Source organism: Mustela nivalis (assembly GCF_964662115.1).
Source record: "Mustela nivalis genome assembly, chromosome: 11".
NCBI lineage: Eukaryota > Metazoa > Chordata > Mammalia > Carnivora > Mustelidae > Mustela > Mustela nivalis.
In genome coordinates, this window is record NC_139030.1 from 102,566,750 (window position 1) to 102,585,131 (window position 18,382).

At 37.4% G+C, this 18,382-nt stretch overlaps 1 long non-coding RNA gene across 1 annotated transcript in view; it reads left to right on the forward strand.

Moving 5' to 3' along the window:
• The window catches only part of LOC309843437, a 28,837-nt gene extending 11,695 nt beyond the window's left edge, over window positions 1-17,142 (forward strand). Inside the window, exons 2-3 of the long non-coding RNA XR_014300144.1 lie at window positions 11,340-11,446; window positions 16,141-17,142. This is a non-coding gene — a long non-coding RNA (uncharacterized lncRNA). The remainder of the gene's footprint in view (window positions 1-11,339; window positions 11,447-16,140) is intronic.
• Window positions 17,143-18,382: the final 1,240 nt, after the last annotated feature.

Here is an 18,382-nt window from a genome sequence, read left to right on the forward strand (position 1 = left end):
AATAATATTCCATTATATAAATGTACCACATTTTCTTTATCTATTCATCCAATCAAGGGACACTAGTTTGCTTCCATATCTCAACTACTGTAAACACGTTGCAGTGATCATAGGGGTGCAGATATCTTTTCAAGTTAGTGTTTTTGTTTCCTTTACATAATTACCCAGAAGTGGAATTGCTGGATTATATGGTAGTTCTAATTTCAGTTTTCTGAAAAACGTCTATACTGTTTTCCATGGTGGCTCCATTAATTTATATTCCTACCAACAGTGCAAAAAGGTTTTCTTACCTCCACATCCTTTCCCAAACCTGTTATTTATTTTCTTCTTTTATATATAGAATTTATTTTTAAGTAATCTTTGCACCCAACGTAGGACTTGAACTTACAACCTCAGAAGGAAGAGTAGCAACTGAGCCAGCCAGGCACCCTGTCCTATCTTTTTGATAATAACCATTCTAACAGGCACGAGGTGACATCTCATTGTGATGATGTATCTTTTTGTGTATCAGTTGGCCATCTCTGTGTCTTCTTTGGAAAATGTCTATTCACATCCTCTGCCCATGTTTTTAATTAGATCATTCAGGTTTTTTTCCTATTGAGTTGTAGGAGTTCTTTATATATTTTGAATTTGAACCCTTATCAGATACATAATTTGCAAATATTTTCTCCCATTTGATAGGTTATCTTTTCATTTTCTAAATTAATTATTAATTACTTTTATTTATTTGGGAGAGAGAGAGAAAGATAGTGACAGAGATAGCAAGAGAGAACACAAATGAGAAGGAGAAGGAGAAGAAGGCTCCCTGCTTCGGGCTTGATCCCAGGACCCTCGGATTATGACCTGAGCTAAAGGCAGACACTTAACAACTGAGCTCATCCATGTACCCCTGTCTTTTTATTTTGTTGGTGGGTTCCTTTTCTGTGCAGAAGATTTTCAGTTTGATGTAGTCCAACATGTTTATTTTTGCTTATGTTGCCTTTGCTTTTGGTGTCAAATCCAAAAAAACCATCATTAAAACTGATTGTCAAGGAGCTTACTGCCTGTGTTGTCTTCTAGGAGTTTTATGGTTTAGGTCTTACGTTCAAGTCTTTAATCCATTTTGAGCTGGTTTTTGCACATGGTGTAAGAGAGTGGTCCAGTTTCATTCTTCTGCACATGGCTGTCCACTTTTCCTAATAATATTTACTGAAGAGATCATTTATTTCTCCTTTATATATTCTTGATTCCTTTGTCATAAATTAGTTGACTGTGTATGCATGGGTTTAGTTTTGGGCCCTCTATTATGTTCCATTAATCTATGCGTCTGTTTTTATGCAAATGCCATATTGTTTTGATTACCACAGCTTTATAATTCAGTTTGAAATCAGGAGGTGTGAGGCCTTCAGCTTTGTTCTTTCTCAAGATTGCTTTGGTGTGAGAGTCATGATTTTACATTTTCCTGAAAATTATCTTTTAACATAGAAAATGTATAATCAAACGCGATGATGAAAGAGTCAAACATTTCGAATAGACTATGTCAAAGAATCATGATCACATGTTAGTCATACAAGTAGCAATGAGTTGTTCTTGGGGGAAATAACCCCTTTTTTCTTCCTACTATCTGGACTATGAATGCAACAGCCAGAGCCAGAGCCACCACCTTAAATCACCAACTGGAAAGTGAATATTGAGGATGGTTAGAAAAGCCTGACTCTGGATGTCTATCCATAACCCACTGAGCTGCTTCCTAGATTTTATAAAATTCTATCATGTAAATATTAATGATTGGAAAGATTAACAAAGCTATACTTGGTATTATTTCAAAAGCATACATCAACACTGAGAATATATTTTAATAATAATTAATGCATATGTTGCCATTTTTATAGGTTCTCAGTTACAACTGTTAAAATTCTTTTTGTGGTTAGCAATCAAACAGGAATTGTTTGTAACACACTTAAAATCTAAAATAAACTCACACTGAAAATGACATAAATCCACCATTAAAATAATTATTTCTGATTCCATGGTAACCTCTTAGAGATAACGTTGCTATGTCAAAAACAAACAGAATTTTATAGGATGAGTCATACATTGAGACAACAGAGGAACTCTCTGTTTTCCCAAAGTTTCCAACCAGGTTTCTGGCTCTATTGCACCAAGCCAAATGTCCTATATCCCTATAAAGTACTCTAGCAGATTTAGGATTGGAATGCAAGAATTACGTTGTAATGCTGGATAAAAATGGGACTAATGAGAGGAAATAGGAACTCTTGGAGAAAGTTCAAGAATCAGCTAAGCTAGTCAAAGCATTACAGTTTATCATTATAATTGATACTTAGAACAATGTCTTCTGGAGAATGAAGTGAAAACCCTGCATTCCCTATTCTAGAAGTTGACCTGTTGTCCCTAATTCTGTTATAGCAGAATTTATTCCTGCGGTTTACAGATTTTATTTTCCCACCTTACCCTTCTCAGGGGAATAGCATCACACGTGTAGGAAGTGTTGTTGTTGTTTTTAATCTATATCCATTGTATATGTAGGGGTGGGTAAATCAAGTAGGGTTGGATTTGGAAACCCATAGGGAAGGTGAAGAATCAAATAGTTTGATTTAAAAAGGGGAAATGTAGTGTTTTATAACTAAAGCAGCCACTTTTAAGAAATTACTCTCTTTCCTGTTATTGTTTTTTATTGCAAGATGCACTGAACAGGCCCAAGCAAGATATTGGGACTTCTGCAGACTTAATGCAGGACTAAATTTCTGCATTTAAAATAGAAATTACTAACATTTTACTAAATGTTCAGGTTCTTAAAAATAGATAACTTTAATTTCATGATCTTTATAAGTTGGATTTCTTTCTTTTTTTACGTACCATAAATAAATGTTAAAATCCAGAGACATTCTCTGAAGCTATTAGAGCTACTGCAAGTCCTCACACAAGGACTCCATTTGAAGACCCCCCATCCAGGAAAACATTTAATGAAAGCTCAGTTCCAATTTTCCTCCTACATAGTGCCAGACGACCAAACTGACCCTGTCAAGATTTGATCCTTTAACACTGATTTCTCACCTGAGGTTTGGACCATATAATCGTGCTTTAAGTACTTTAGCAAGGCATTCTGACACTGCATTTCTAATCAGGGAAACATAAAACAAGATTTGTCCTTAAGCTGTTTTACTTTGCCTTATAATGGTCTCCATTTCCTTTCATGAGGCATTATCTTGATAAATTGCTGTCTTTTAAAAACCACTTTTTGCCTGGAAAATGTGCAATAGATCAGACACTGAGGGCTCTTGTTGGGGTTGAGATTTTGGCCACATGTTGTATAACCTTACTGCAGGCTGTACTAATACCCTGTGATATTCCTGATTTTGCTCATTGTTTCCAATTTGTACACTGGCTATTAGCAAATTACACTGGGTAGATTCTCCTGATGACAAAGCATACTTTTTAGCGAAACCAAGGACTAAGAAGCAGAGAAGAATATTATAGTACTCAGAAAAATTCATAGAGTACTGAAGCTCAGTGCAAGAAAGAAAGAAAAAAGGAAAGAAGAAAGAAAGAAAGAAAGAAAGAGAGGAAGGGAGGACGGGAGGCAAGGAAGGAGGGAGCAGTGTTATAAGTCAGGTCACATTCCTTGAATTCAAATGTTAATTATTCCCCATGAAGGTTACTGTGCTAATTGATTTATAGAGGTATGTTAGAATTCGAATCACTTACCTACATTCATCCCTAGAAATCTAGCAGTAGTTTAAAGAAAACTTACATGGTAATTTGTCTGTACTTATTACACTTGGAGGAACACTTAAAAAACACTACACATAAACAAAATACAAAGCAGGCACATCGCGGTGGAGTACAAGTTCCTTGGAGTGACAATAACAATTAGTATAAAAAGAGCAGCGTTGGCTCCGTTGAGGACTACTCTTTCCTCAAAAGCAAAGGAGCAATTTAGAGGAAAGCTATCAGAATTAGTCACCATATCAGTGAGTTCATTGTTAAATAATGCCCTGAACCAACTTTGAAATAACACATGGGTATAGCCACGCTACTGGCAAATGGCAAAGAAAACATTTCTGAATTCATTAATATTTATCTGAACTTTCTCTCAAGAAAGGTTTTTTTTGTCACCAAGAAGTCAAGAAAGCACCTGTCCCTCTGTTAATTTTTTATAATGTTAGATTTATACCTCTAATAGAGGATTAAAAGACTACTCTATAATTATCAAGCATGAATCTCAAATTCGTATTTAAAAATAAAGTTCATGTCATGCCCAAAGTCATGGAGAAATTTAGAAGTGGTGTTTAAAATAGAAATTTAGACTACCGACTTGAAATCTCATGCTCTGACCACTAGACCACACGCCTGCCCAAGGATACTTACATTTTTTTACTGTGTTATTCTTCTTTGTAATTAGATGCAGTGATTAGAGTGTCTTTTGCATTACTCTGCATTTTTCTTTTAAGTCAGGGTTATAACCCACAGAGGGCAATGTCCCCAACAAAACTAAACAAGGGATTTTCAGTCTTGCAATACAATCTCTTGATATTTCTTTATAGGTTTCACACATCAAAAAAACAATGAAATCTGTAATTTTTCAAATTACAATCTTTTCATTCTCTAAGTTATGTGCCTACGAGAATTTGCAAATCTTTTGAAGAGAATGTAATCTTTATGCTTACAAAATGTAGGCTTTCATATTTGGGTACAATTACAAATTAAGGCCTTTTTCTTCCTCATAATAATCAGTTCTCAGAGTTGTGGGTTTTCCTCATTTGAAAATAAATTAATGGGAATTTAAAAACATAATTCATCCAGTTATTAAATCTTTTCCATCCTTAAAATTAGAAACCATTTCTATTCTCAATCTGCAAGGAAGCAATGGGAGAATATGCCCTATAGCGTATTAAAATTTAATTTTTGTTGACTGAAGCAATAAAAGAAACACCTAAAATCAGATTAATTTAAATTTAAAAAGGGAGAAAACCTTTATGATTCCTTATTATTTTGCTTCTTCTTCTTCTTTTTTTTTTTTTTTAAATGACAGGTATATATTGTGTGTTTAAACAATTGAGTTTTTCTCCATCAAGTACCTGTCCAGAGAGAAATTCAATTTTGGAACAACAAAAACTCAAAGTACTCCAGATGGTTTTCTCAAGGAATTTGAATGAGATAGTATTCAATGTTGCAAAAAACAGTGATAAGTTTCGTAACTTTTAAACATCAGTTTTTTAAATTAGAGATTGATATTTAAGGGAACGGACTTTGCATAGTCATTCATTTTAAAATAACACATCATAGTTTCTAAATTATACAGTTTTATGTAGGAACATACATATTTTCTGAATGCTGTCATGTAATTATTTAGAAATTTCATTCTCAAAGCCATGCATTTTAGATACGGGTTACTTTTTTTCCCCATTAATACTTTATTTTGAGATGAAGATGTGGTCATTCACATTTTTTGCAGAACTTCCTGGAGCAATCTGGAGGGCAGGTAGTGGCAACAGACATATGCAAAACTCGTGAACCCTTATATAAAGAGTGTGGACTTGTTGCGAGGCTGTAAAGAGCATCCCAGAGGGAAAAGAAAGTGGAATCAGGAACATCAGTGCTCATGTAAAGAGGTCCCCTTCCACGTAATGGTTGCCTTTTTATCAAAACTCTAGAAAATAAGTTTGGAGAACAAGTTCTTTGTCTAATTTGCTCAACACAGTGCCTCTGGTGCTTAGAACAACAAATACTGAATGAATAGACAAGTGATTAGTTAAATGGATGAGTAGTGATCTGTTTAAATACCTCTGAAGTCAAATTGCCGTATTAACATTAAGAATCATGGGTAAACAGAAGGTAATACACTGACGGTGAGTGGTGTAGGAAGTACACACACTGAAGATGTTTGAGAAAACAGAACTGTGGCTAGGATCAAGGATTCTTAAGAGCAAATGGCCACTCAGGCAAACTGAACTTTTCCAAAGCAGTTCTAAGTCGTGGAGAGACCAGTGATCTATTGACATCAAAATCCCTTCTTAACTTTATGGATGAAATGTGAGAGCTGGGCTTTCCTTTAAAATCATACTTTGATGAGGCATCTGGTTGGCTCAGTCCATTAAGGGTCTGACTTTGGATCAGGTCATGGTCTCAGGGTCCTGGGATTGAGCCCCACATCAGACTCCACACTCAGTTGGGAGTCTGCTTCTCCCTCTGCCCCTCCCCCTGCTCATGTGCTTTCTCTCTCTCTCAAATACATGAAATCTTTTTAAAAAATTAAAATGAAATAAAATCACACTTTTAGGGCTAAGGCGGGGATGGGAAAGAAAAACAGACGAGGTATAGATAAATTCACTACATTGATGATAGTGGTTGAAACTAGGTATATGGTCTCCCTTATAATAACTCTTCTCTACTTTTGTGCTGGAAACGTTAAAAGTCAACAAACACACAACCCTCCACTTAAACATGATATAATAAACATTTATATTACCCAATATGTAGATAGTCTAATCTTAGAAAGGCCTGCTTATAAAGAAAAAAAAATTTTTTTTAAGATTTTATTTATTTGTTTGACCGAGAGATCACAAGTAGGCAGAGAGGCAGGCAGAGAGAGAGAGGAAAGGAAGCAGGCTCCCCACTGAGCAGAGAGCCCGATGTGGGGCTCCATCCCAGGACCCTGAGATCATGACCTGAGCCAAAGGCAGAGGCTTAACCCACTGAGCCACCCAGACACCCCAAATTAAGAAAAATTTTAAAAAGATTTGTCATCATGACAAAAAAATTACTTTTAGTTCTAGATGCCATAAATTATGATTGAAATCATTACCATATCTCTGATACCAGGTTTTTAATTATCTTGAGGGGGAAGCCGGGGAGCATAGACTTATGTTGACCCAAAGCCCATGTTGTCCTCAGGGCATCTTCACACTCAGTTGGATGAGGGCTGAGGAAGTCAAAGAGATTAGTGGGAAGGTAACCAAGTACCAAGATAGCCTTGCAGACCCACCTGTTGCTGCCCATTTGCAGAAGACCTGAGTGTGGCCCCCTCATCAGGCGCTGGAATTCATTACTTTATAGTGCTTGTATGTTATTCTCATTGCTTGAGCGTGAGCCAGATTTATTTATCAAATAAACTTAATCTTAGATTCTGGCCTCATAAGCTCTTCTTAGTCCACTCAGACTGCCGCGAAAGAATGCCAGGCGCTCCTGGGTGGCGCTGTCCGTTAAGTGGCCAACTCTTGGTCTCAGCTCAGCCTGTAGTCTCTGGGGTCATGAGATCAAATTCTGGGTCCAGCTCTGTGCTCGGCGCAGCCTGCTTAAAGAAGGTCTCCCTCCCTCTAAAATAAATAAATAAATAAATCTTTTAAAAAATACCATTGACTGGGAGCTTATAAACAACAGAAATTTGTTTCACAGTTTTGGAGGCTGAAAGTCTGAAATCAGAGTGCAGCATGGTTGGGTTCTGGGAAGCTCCCTTTCAGGTGATGGACTGCAGGCTTCTCTGTCTCCTTTTAGGAGGGCACTAATCCCATTCAGGAGGGTTGCACCCTCATGACCTAATCATCCCTAAAGGCTCCACCTCCTAATACCGTCCCCTTGGGCATTAGATTTTCTCTTTCTTTCTTTCTTTTCTTTTTTTTTTAAGATTTTTATTTATTTATTTATTTGACAGAGAGAGAGATTACAAGTGGTCAGAGAAGCAAGCAGAAAGAGAGGGGGAAGCAGGCTCTCCGCTGAGCAGAGAGCCCAGTGTGGGGCTCTATCACAGGACCCTGAGATCATGACCTGAGCCGAAGGCAGAGGCTTAACCCACTGAGCCACCCAGGCGCCCGGGCATTAGGTTTTCAACACGTCAGTTTTGGGGGGATACAAATAGTCAGACGGCAGCAAACCTTTTAATGATTTTATGTTTCTCTTAACGTCTAATTCTTTAAAAAGGGACACACTTTTTGTTTTTGTTTTTTTCCCTGCCTCTTCAGAGGATTTTTTCAGGTCTTTTTCCGCTCAGTGATTTGTGACTTCATAAATAGTTTAATATATATTCAGTAATTAAGGTAAAATGAGTTTGAATTCTCAGTGTATCCTTAGGCACCATCAGAAGTAATGTGACGTATTCAGATAGGAGTTGATGAGAAGAAATGAGGTAGTTTTTTTCTAGCCCAATCCCCATGCTTTCCTAGGCAAAGAGCATTTTCATTGAGATTGATTTGCAAATGTTTGGTTTGAAAGCTTTAAAAAAAAAACCCCCGCTCAGTATCACAGGGTCCTTGAGGGCAGGAATTCTCTCTCCACAGCAACTTTTTTATTTTCTCCTAACACTTAATAAATAATTCTGTTGCAGAGTAGACCCCAATACCTTCCTTGGCACTACTAACCATCATTATCACCACATAGCCTCATGGGAAAATATATGATTCCAATCTTTAATAGTGTTAATCTGAAAATTTTAACCTTATCTTGTTACTGAATAAACAAAATATACAATAGCATCATTGTACAATAGAAGTCCACCCTCTATATGTTTGGTACTAAGATTGAAAAATCACCCCTGTAACAGAGGAAGGTCAAAGTTAAGTGAGTTGTTCACTTCAAATTGTACCGTAACTCTAGTATTCACACAACATAGAGCAGTTTCCAGCTGACCGCTCAAATCTACTTACAAGAAGAGAGGTTTATAATTCAAATATTATAGGAAGAGGAAATCTAATTTTGACCTTGAGTCAAACTGATGCCAAAGGAACTTTATGGTTTTCTTTATTTTATAAGCTGTAATTGCAAATACAGTTTCCTTCATCTAAAAAACTATTCCACCCTGAAATTTTCAAACAAAAATAGTTTGCAGAAACATTGGCAAAAGACATCTTCAAAGGAAACTAACTAGTTTGAATTAGAAGGAGAGGGAGGAGAGAGATGGTGGATATTTTTAAAGGGATTATGTTTTCAATATTTTGGGCATTCGACGTCTAATTCCTGTTGCTTTTTTTAAAAGCATTTCTCATTTAAAATTTAAAAGTAGATTAGTAATTTAAATGTGCTTAATTTGTAAATAAGATAAAAATAACATGTGTATAAGATAACTTGAAGAGAAAAAACTTGTGAAAATCTTCTCTTTAAATATTAAATAGAAATAAATTTGTCATTAGTAAATGCTATAAAATACTAAAATAGCTGGGTCCATGTTATGGTATTAATAAAGAGATAGAAATGGTCAGAAGTTCATTTACCAAAAATATTTTGACTGATTATTTTTGCCAGAATACTTGAGAATATAATTCCATGTTCAGTATAAAAAAAAGATAATAATAAGAGTTATGTTGGTTACCCCAACACTGTTCATTATGGTGTGTCTATAGCTCAAATTTAAAACCATGCCTAACTTTGAGATTAATTAGGTCATTACCTTTGCCACAACTATTGCCTACTGTTAAAGATCAGACACCTCAGGATACTGGTTCTATGAAGTTAGTGTATTATTTCAGTAGGAGAGAGATAGTGCAGGGTAAGAAGTTAGCATTAGGAAAAAATGTTATCCTTTTGGGGCCCCTGGATGGTGCAATCAGTTAAGCATCTGACTGTTGCTTTCGGCTTAGGTTGTGATCTCAGGTCGTGATCTCAGGGTCATGAGATCGAGCCCCACGTTGGGCTCTGCGCTCAGCGCAGAACCTGCTTGAGATCCTCTCTCCCTCTGCTCCTCCTGCTCATGTTCTCTCTCTCTCAAATAAATGAATAAATCTTAAAATAATTTTTTAATTAAAGAAATGTTATCCCTTCTTATTTCCTATTGCAGCAGATTCCAGGTTACTACACTAATCTCAGGTCTCAAATGGATAGCTTTTGTGTGTGGATGTGTATTTCATTCTCAGACTCAAGTACTTTTGATTCCAGTGAATACTGCTCATGGGTTTTCACGACCAAAACCATGTTTGGCCAAGGTAGCACAGAAAAACCCACCGAATTCCTCTTGAATGTGTTTATTTTACCTTTGAGTTAAATGTATAAAATACTGAAATGATAATTGCAGCAATGAAAACAGGAGATAACTGAATCACTGGGAATACATAAATGTTGGATTAAGGTAGTTCATTCATCTGTTATATTGAAATTTACTGTAAAGTTACCATTTTAAAGAGAAAGTTCAGAGGTTCTTACTTGTTTCTAGGAAGACATCATTAAATACAATAACAATAAAAGAGCTGGGAAACTTCCAGAGAAGCATCACATCTTCACAGGAATGGTTTTTGTGTCAGGTCAGGATAAAATGATAGGTTTAGAAAGGTCAAGCCATTTAAAGTGATAGTTGCCCCCTACCCTCCCCCTCACCACCACCCCCAATCCTACCAGATTAACAAAACCAGAGTGAATTACACCAAAACAAGAACAATAAGAAAATAAAGATAAAAATGGATTTCCTAATCATTAAAATTATAATGGCTATTGTATATATACAAGACAACAGTATCCCTGTGGTGAGACCCAATCTTGTTTTTATTGTGGCAGACTGACACCTCAGGGAGTAAGGGCTCTGTAGTCCCTCTTCAGGAATAGACTATCTACACATTATGTGATCGTGGTCTGTAAAATACAGAAAGTTCACAGACCTGGCAACTAGATTTTTTTGAGTGGTAGAATCAGGAGGTCTCCTCTGAAATGTGAAGGAAATATTTATAAGTAAAATGAAATTTGTCTGCAGAGATGTATATATGGAAAACAAATGCCATGGAGAAAAGTTAAAAAAAATTACTTCCAATCACTAGAAGGAGAAGTTAGAGACGGTCCTGTTAGATTCCTAAACTGTGCAGGACGATACTATTCAACTAATCCCTTGTTACCCAGGCTCAGAAGGAACAGGAGGATGGGGTTATGCTTCTACCCAGTAGGGCACGTCATAGAAACTTAACGTATTAGGCTTGAAAGGACAGGATAGAATCCATCGTCCAACTCCCTCATTGTACAGATATGGAAATTGAGGAGCAGAGAGCCTGAGTCATTTGTCCGATGTTACACACTTGATGACCAGCTTCTTGATCTCCTGTCCAGAGTTCTTTCCATTATGCAGTGTTACTAATCAGGGGCATCTCTATAGCAGTTCAAAGCCAAAATGTGTTACTCATAACATTGATTATCTTCTTACGGAGGTAATGTGGGACTTAAAGACCTAAATGCCATAACAATTATTGTCATCGTGGTGGTTAGAGTTCATGGCCATTGTCCACCTGCTGGGGCTCCATTTTAAGGGACATAAGCAAGCAAAGTAGTCTACTGTAACATAAAATAGTTACTTTGGGTTCAAAACAATTAACATGAAAGTTCTGCAGGAAAAGTTCTCTTTTTGATACTCTTGCCTTCTCCCATTTTTCAAGATAAATGTAACTTAGAGAAGAATGGACTTTGGATATGGAATTGCCCCTAGCTGAACCTGGCTAGCAATTCTTGGTGTTTCCATTTGAAGAACAAAGCAGATGATCAGGTAACAAAACCTTTTACTGTATAGCTATGCTCACTTTTTTCTCAGGGAGAAGAGAGAAGGCAATTGTGTATTGGGATGGGAAAAACAATTATAATCAATTGAACATTTTGTCTGTAACATTAGGATATAATTGCAGATGTAATTAGTGGAAATTCTTTTTCCATCTCAGTAATCCCACGTAGGCTTTTCCCACACTGTTCTTTGCATTTGGTGTTCCTGGTAGTTTTTGCTAAATATTTTCTTTCAAGTCAGAAAGGAGAACTTACATATTTGAAAAAGAGAAAAATCTTCAAAACTATTATGTTTTACATTACCTTCTTTTCATTCTACTCTCCTTTTAGATTTATTTTTTAAAGATTTTATTTGTTTATTTGACAGACAGAGATCTCAAGCAGGAAGAGAGAGAGAGAGAGGAGGAAGCAGGCTCCCTGCCGAGCAGAGAGCTCGATGTGGGGCTGGATCCCAGGACCCTGGGATCATTACCTGAGCCGAAGGCAGAGGCTTTAACCCACTGAGCCACCCAGGCGCCCCAGCTCTCCTTTTAGATTTAGAATGATTTATATAAATACATATTTAGGCTGAATGCCAAACAGCTTAGTATTAACACTTGTCAGAGGCTGAAGCTAGATATCTTCATAGAATGAACTTGGTTACAAGAAGCAATGTGAAATGTAATCACAATTACACTTTTACAATTTAAAAAAGGTGCCAGTAATGGAATTTTGAAGTTTGATATGGCACAGGCACAAATATTCATATTTCTGTCAATCTATTTCCTTATTTCTCAATTTAAAGACTTAAAAATTCTTATTTGTTTTCTTTTGTTAAAAAGGTGTATTTATTTACTCACTTATTTGAGAGAGAGAGAGAGTGAGAGATATCTCAGGTAGGCAGAGAAGCAGGCAGGAAGAGAGGGGGAAGCAGACTCCCCTGTTAAGCAGGGAGCTGGATGTGGGGCTCAATCCCAGGACCCTGGGATCATGACCTGAGCCGAAGGCAGAGGCTTAACCCACTGAGCCACTCAGGCACCCCTCTTTTGTTTTCTATATAACATTATTAACTTTCATAGTCTTTGTAATTCTACATCACTTTTCTCTTCCTGTACTTCTGACATATAAGGATATTTTAGTTCCAAGTTATATCTGTACATTCAAAGTGAATATTCAGATGTTAACCAATCATTAGAATGGTCTTCCTTGGTGTCATTATTCCCTTGCTTTACTGACTGTACATGATGGAGATGTGATGATGACGACATAAGTATGTGGCTATTTGATTTTCCAAAGGCTAAAGGGAGGCTGTAGCTAAAGCCAAATAGAAATCTTGGCCGAATACCAAAGTCAAAACCAAACTTTAGGAAGTCTCTAAATCAGAGTTTTGTAGAACATTTCAATAAGCAAAGAATGTCCTAATCTTTTATTGTTTTTCTATTCTTTCTCCTTTTCTGGAGAAGTAACTAGACATTTTAAATTGAAATCCGTGAATTCCTCTAAAATCCACAAGATGGTGCTATGACGTGGCATTTAGAAAACTTTTGAAAACCTTCTGCCTTGTAGGGGCAACTTGTAGGCAGAACCAAATAAGTACCATTTACTAATATCCACTACAGGTAAATGCTATTTAAAAAAAATAACATCAACCAGATTAGTTGATATAAGGAAGGTGTATCTATTCCTAATTTCTAATTCCTAATGTTGCTTTTTAATACTTTTCCCAAAAATTATACTTCTGAAATTCTGTTATTGGTGTCAGGTTTTCAAATGTCTTATGAGGGGCTCAGTCATTAAGCGGCTGCCTTCAGCTCAGGTCATGATCCCAGGGTCCAGGGATCGAGCCCCGCATAGGGCTCCCTGCTCAGTGGGAAGTCTGCTTCTCCCTCTCCCACTCCCCCTGCTTGTGTTCCCTCTCTCACTTTGTCTCTCTGTTGAATAAATAAATACAGTCTTTTAAAAAAATAAAAAACTCTTATGAGAGGTCTAAGAACTGAACTTGGGTCTTAGCAGGGCTAAGTCGTAATGGAAAAAGTTCTGGACTGAAGTGGAGACCAGAGTTCTAATCTCCGGCCTCCACCGGAGTCCTTGCATGCAGCCAGCCTTCCGTCTACTTCAGCTGTTCTCCACCAGGGGCGATTTTACCCCTGGGGAATATTTAATGAAGCCTTGGAGACATTAATCATTTATTCATAACAACTTGGGTGATGGGGCTGCCACTGGCACCTGCGGGTAGAGGTCAGCGATGCCACCGAGTATCCTACAATACGCAGGAAAGACTTATTCACAGCAAAGAATTATCCTGCCCAAGATTAATAGTGCTCTGGTTGAGGTTGAGGAACTTGACCTATTCGTTCACTCCTTTGTTGGTTTGTCTGTTCATTAATTAAATCATTCACTCGTTCATTGACTTCCGCATGTACATATCCATCCCTTCAACAAATTTTTACAAAATATCTCCTACGTCTACTAGATTCAAGACCAGACTAAGATGTAGGGATTAAAAAGACAAAAGTTATCCTATACCTGTTCAGTCTTACAGGGGAGAGAGACGACCTGTGAAAAACTCTCACACTACGTGATCAGTGTTTCAGCGTTAAACGTAGGATGTGCTGAGAGCACAGAAGAGAAGGATAAATGCTGGTGAAGAGGGCAGATCTCAGGAAGCCTTCCCGGGGGTGGGGGTTGTTCACCACGGGGGTGCACGGCGGTCACAGAATGAAATTCTGAGTAAAACACAAGCTAAGCCAGAGATATATACAGTAGCCCAGAGTGTGCTCGGTGGGTGGTAGGCCTCTGTGGGTGTGATTAGGGGTTGGAAAAGGAAAGCCGAAACTCTTAAAATGGTAGAATGGGGTCCAAGAGGCCCTTGGACTTCACCCTCCAGACATCAAAACTTAGAATAAAAGAGTAATATCACTTCGCCTCTTTGGGTCTGGGTCTCCCACCCTTAAAGCATTTGCTGGGATAGGTTTCAGGGTGTCCTCACTTATAAAATTACCTTTTGTTAATTATAAAATCAATCCATTAGATATACTAAATGCTGTATATTTTTAGATCAATATGACTATGAAAATCACAATATCTGTAAAAAATATCTTTATACACAAAAGTTGTATTGTTGCAGATAGTGCTTTCATTATAATGCACAAAGTATAATATATTCCTATTAATATATTATTTGGTGTTTGTTTTAGGGGTGGACATACTTGGGAAGATCAAGTTATTCTGCAGAATATAGTCTTCTAATTGGTTAATTCCTATGTCAATTGCTATTTCTGGTTGCATCTGGGATAGATTTTTAACATATTTTTTCCTTAACCTTCTTATCAATAAGTTTTAGACAATCAAATTATATATTAGTAATTTAACATATGTTTTATTATTTGAGTAATTACTTAAAAAATTCGAGTGTTTTAGGGTGCCTAGGTGGTTCAGTCCGTTAAGTGTCTGCTGAAGCTCAGGTTGTGAGCCCAGGGTCCTGGGATGGAGCCCAGCATCAGGCTCCTTGCTCAGCAGAAAACCTGCTTCTCCCTCTCCTCTGTCTCCCTCTCCCTCTGTCTGCCCCTCCCTCTGCTTGTGCTCTCTCTCTCTCTCTGTCAAATAAATAAATAAAATCTTAAAAAAATAAAAAATAAAATAAAAAAAATACGAGAGTGTTTTAGGGAAATCAAACACTGGGGTCTTTTGTGTTGTATGTTAATTAATGACGAAAACCCAGAGATTAACAACTGTTCGAATTTTACTTGAGTAAAATTAGTAGTTGTCAACCGAATGTTTGATACAGTTTGATTATGATTTATAAAATGTATTTTCATGCTATATTTCAATTTAATAGTTTCATATTTTAATTTAAAACATGGGTTTTCAGCTTTAAAACATAGGTAGCTGAAACCCCTGCTCTAGTCCAGTTCTGTGGTCATTCTGAATTTAGCCCATAGATCAAATGACATACTTTGAGATAAAGGAAAAAAAACTGGATAGGGAAGGGAGAAAAGAACAATGGGCCCCTATCTAAATAAAATACAGCAATCTCCTGTGGGAAACACTGCCATCATAGGACCCCAGATAGAGGGTGAAAATACTGATGGTAAAGGGGACAGAGGCCCTGGGAAAGGCAGGGCTGGGTTACGGCCATCTGGTCTGAATCAGTTAGGGACCCAGGACCTAAGCCCTCTCCTCCTTGCTCGCAGTCGCACTATAACCCTCTGACTGCATCTTTTTGAATCCTTTTTTCCCCTCCCTCCCTGCCCCGCCCCCTGCCCCGCCCCAATCATGATCCTTCCAGGTTTCTGTGTCATACTTCCTTGAGTATTAATGAAAACATTTGATGAATCATTTCAGATTTGAATATCTGTTCATATTTATTTTCCTCCACAGAAGTTATCTATAAAACCTATATCTATAATTTAAACTAGTGTGGATTGTTCACAGTGCTTGTGTTTTGAGACGGCGTCACAGACTTGATTCACGATAGTTAATCTTCAAAAGATGAGAACTTTATATGCCATGGTAAAAAAAGGCTTTCGAGCCCCGGAAAAGGGGTTGAACTAGTTGGTGATTTTTACAGGCACTTTAGGGTTCAGGAAGGGGCCATGGAAGAAGCAGTGGCAGGAGCAAAGAATGGGGGTGACCTGCAGCGCCCACCCCTTCCCCTGCTTCATCAGAAACTCAGTTTCCACCCCTATTGTCTTTTTGTTCCAGATCAGACATCGCTGGAACAAAGGTTATGATGACGTCCCAGATGAACTCTAAGGTCTTTTCTGACCTGAACTTCTGTGAATTTATATTTTCAAATCCTCTCCAAAAAAACTAGAAAACTTCAAGTTTAAAGAGTTGTGTAATAACTGTGAGGCACAAGTTAGGATAAAGAAAACATTAAGAACAACAGCCCCAACAAATCAATCTTGCTCACCTGTTCTTAAGAAATTAGACACTTTCTATTTAAAAGTAATGAAAAATACGTCTAAAAAGTGAATCGCTTCAAACACAAAGAGGAACAATACAAGAGAAACAAATGAGCAAGAAAAACTTCATTGGAACCTTCAGTATGAATGTCCTGCAGAGACAGAGCTTAGAGATCTGACCAACAGCAGAACTGGTTCTTTCCCGAGGGGCTCATTTTCAAAGCAAGGAATGGCTCTGAACACACATGTGAATTAGGACAGGCACACATCACGGGAATGCTTCTGTCCAAGGTCTCGGATTCCTGTGCATATAGGAGGTTACTCTCCTGGTAGCCACAAGAGTTGACATTCTTTTGCACATACATGAGACATTAAAGACAACAATACAGAAGTGCCTACAATTGCACAGAGCTTGTGGCAATCATCACCCAGTGGTGGGCATTTTAAAGTAAATATTTCTTGACAAAACCTCACGATACAACCAAAATTCATTTTACTTAGGGGGAAATGTTTCTAAACATTCCCAGAAATTTTCTGGGTATAAAAAGATACATTTTGTGAATTATTGTTTTAGGAATAATTCTAATGTAGTCCCATAAGTTAAAAACAAATTTTAGCAAAAATGAAAAGTCTATTTTAGGAATTGTTTTTCATCTGCAACATAATTAATAGCTATAAGAAAACAGCTTTGGGGAGAGGATCTAGGAGAAACTTCATTCCATTCAATGCCTAAGTTGTATAATAAAGGAACACACAACTGAGTGACCATGCAGAATAAAAAAGTATATGTTATATAAAACATGGTGTTCGTGGTATAAAAAGACAAAGAATGAATTAAGGGGTGGGTAGGTCATAGACTTTTAGTTTTTGGCTAGTTACATTAGATATGCCTAGTATGAATGAAAAGAATGCATAACAAGTGATTCAAGTTTAAGCTAGTAACTGTGCTTACATTCTAGCCTACTACTCTTTTTTTTTTTTTAAGATTTTATTTATTTATTTAACAGAGATCACAAGTAGGCAGAGAGGAAGGCAGAGAGAGAGAGAGGGAAGCAGGCTCCCTGCTGAGCAGAGAGCCCAATGCTGGACTCGATCCCAGGACCCTGAGATCATGACCTGAGCCAAAGGCAGCGGCTTAACCCACTGCACCACCCAGGCACCCCCTAGCCTACTACTCTTTAATGATAAATTCAGTCAAGTGAATCCATATTGTGTAAGGGGGAAAGACATTTCCCAAAAATGTAGGTGAAGAAGTTTAATTCTGGGAATCTTGTGGGGTTTTTTTCCTTCATTAAGACAAAAATGGCTAGAGATCATTTCCCATGATTAAGGCAGCGGTGTATGGCAGTGGAAGTATTTCTGTTAGTTGTTATAACTTCTTTCTGGACATGAGGCTCCTTTTAGTCATTTAAAATAAATTACCATCATACTTACCCCACTACACACTAAAAATGGCAGCAGTGAAACCCATTTGCTGTTTTAGAAAATGACTAATAGAACAGATATTTCATAATATCCCATGATTCAGTTTAAAACAAGGAATTAAAACCACTTCTGTATTTAACTTGTCCTGGAACGATAACTAAAGTCACTTTTTAAAAATTATTCATTTATCAGACCACATTTACATGGAAGAAGAAGTAAAATCTATCCACATTTCATGAAGAAAGAAGGCAGAATGAAATCTGATTTAGGGCAAAAGAGGGTGAAAGTAAAATCTTCAAAGAACACAATTTGCATTAGGAATTAGATTTCGGGGGCCCCTGAGTGGCTCAGTTGGTTCAGCATCCAACTCTTGATTTCGGCCCAGGTCGTGATCTCAGGGTCCTGGGACTGAGCTGTGAGTCAGGCTCTATGCTCTGCAGAGAATCTGCTTGAGGATTCTCTCCCCCTCCCTCACCCCTTCCCCAGCTCGTGCTCTTTCTCGCTCTCAAATGAATAAATAAATAAATAAAATCTTTTAAAATTTTTTTTAAAAGATTTTATTTATTTATTTGACAGACAAAGATCACAATTAAGCAGAGAGGCAGGCAGAGAGA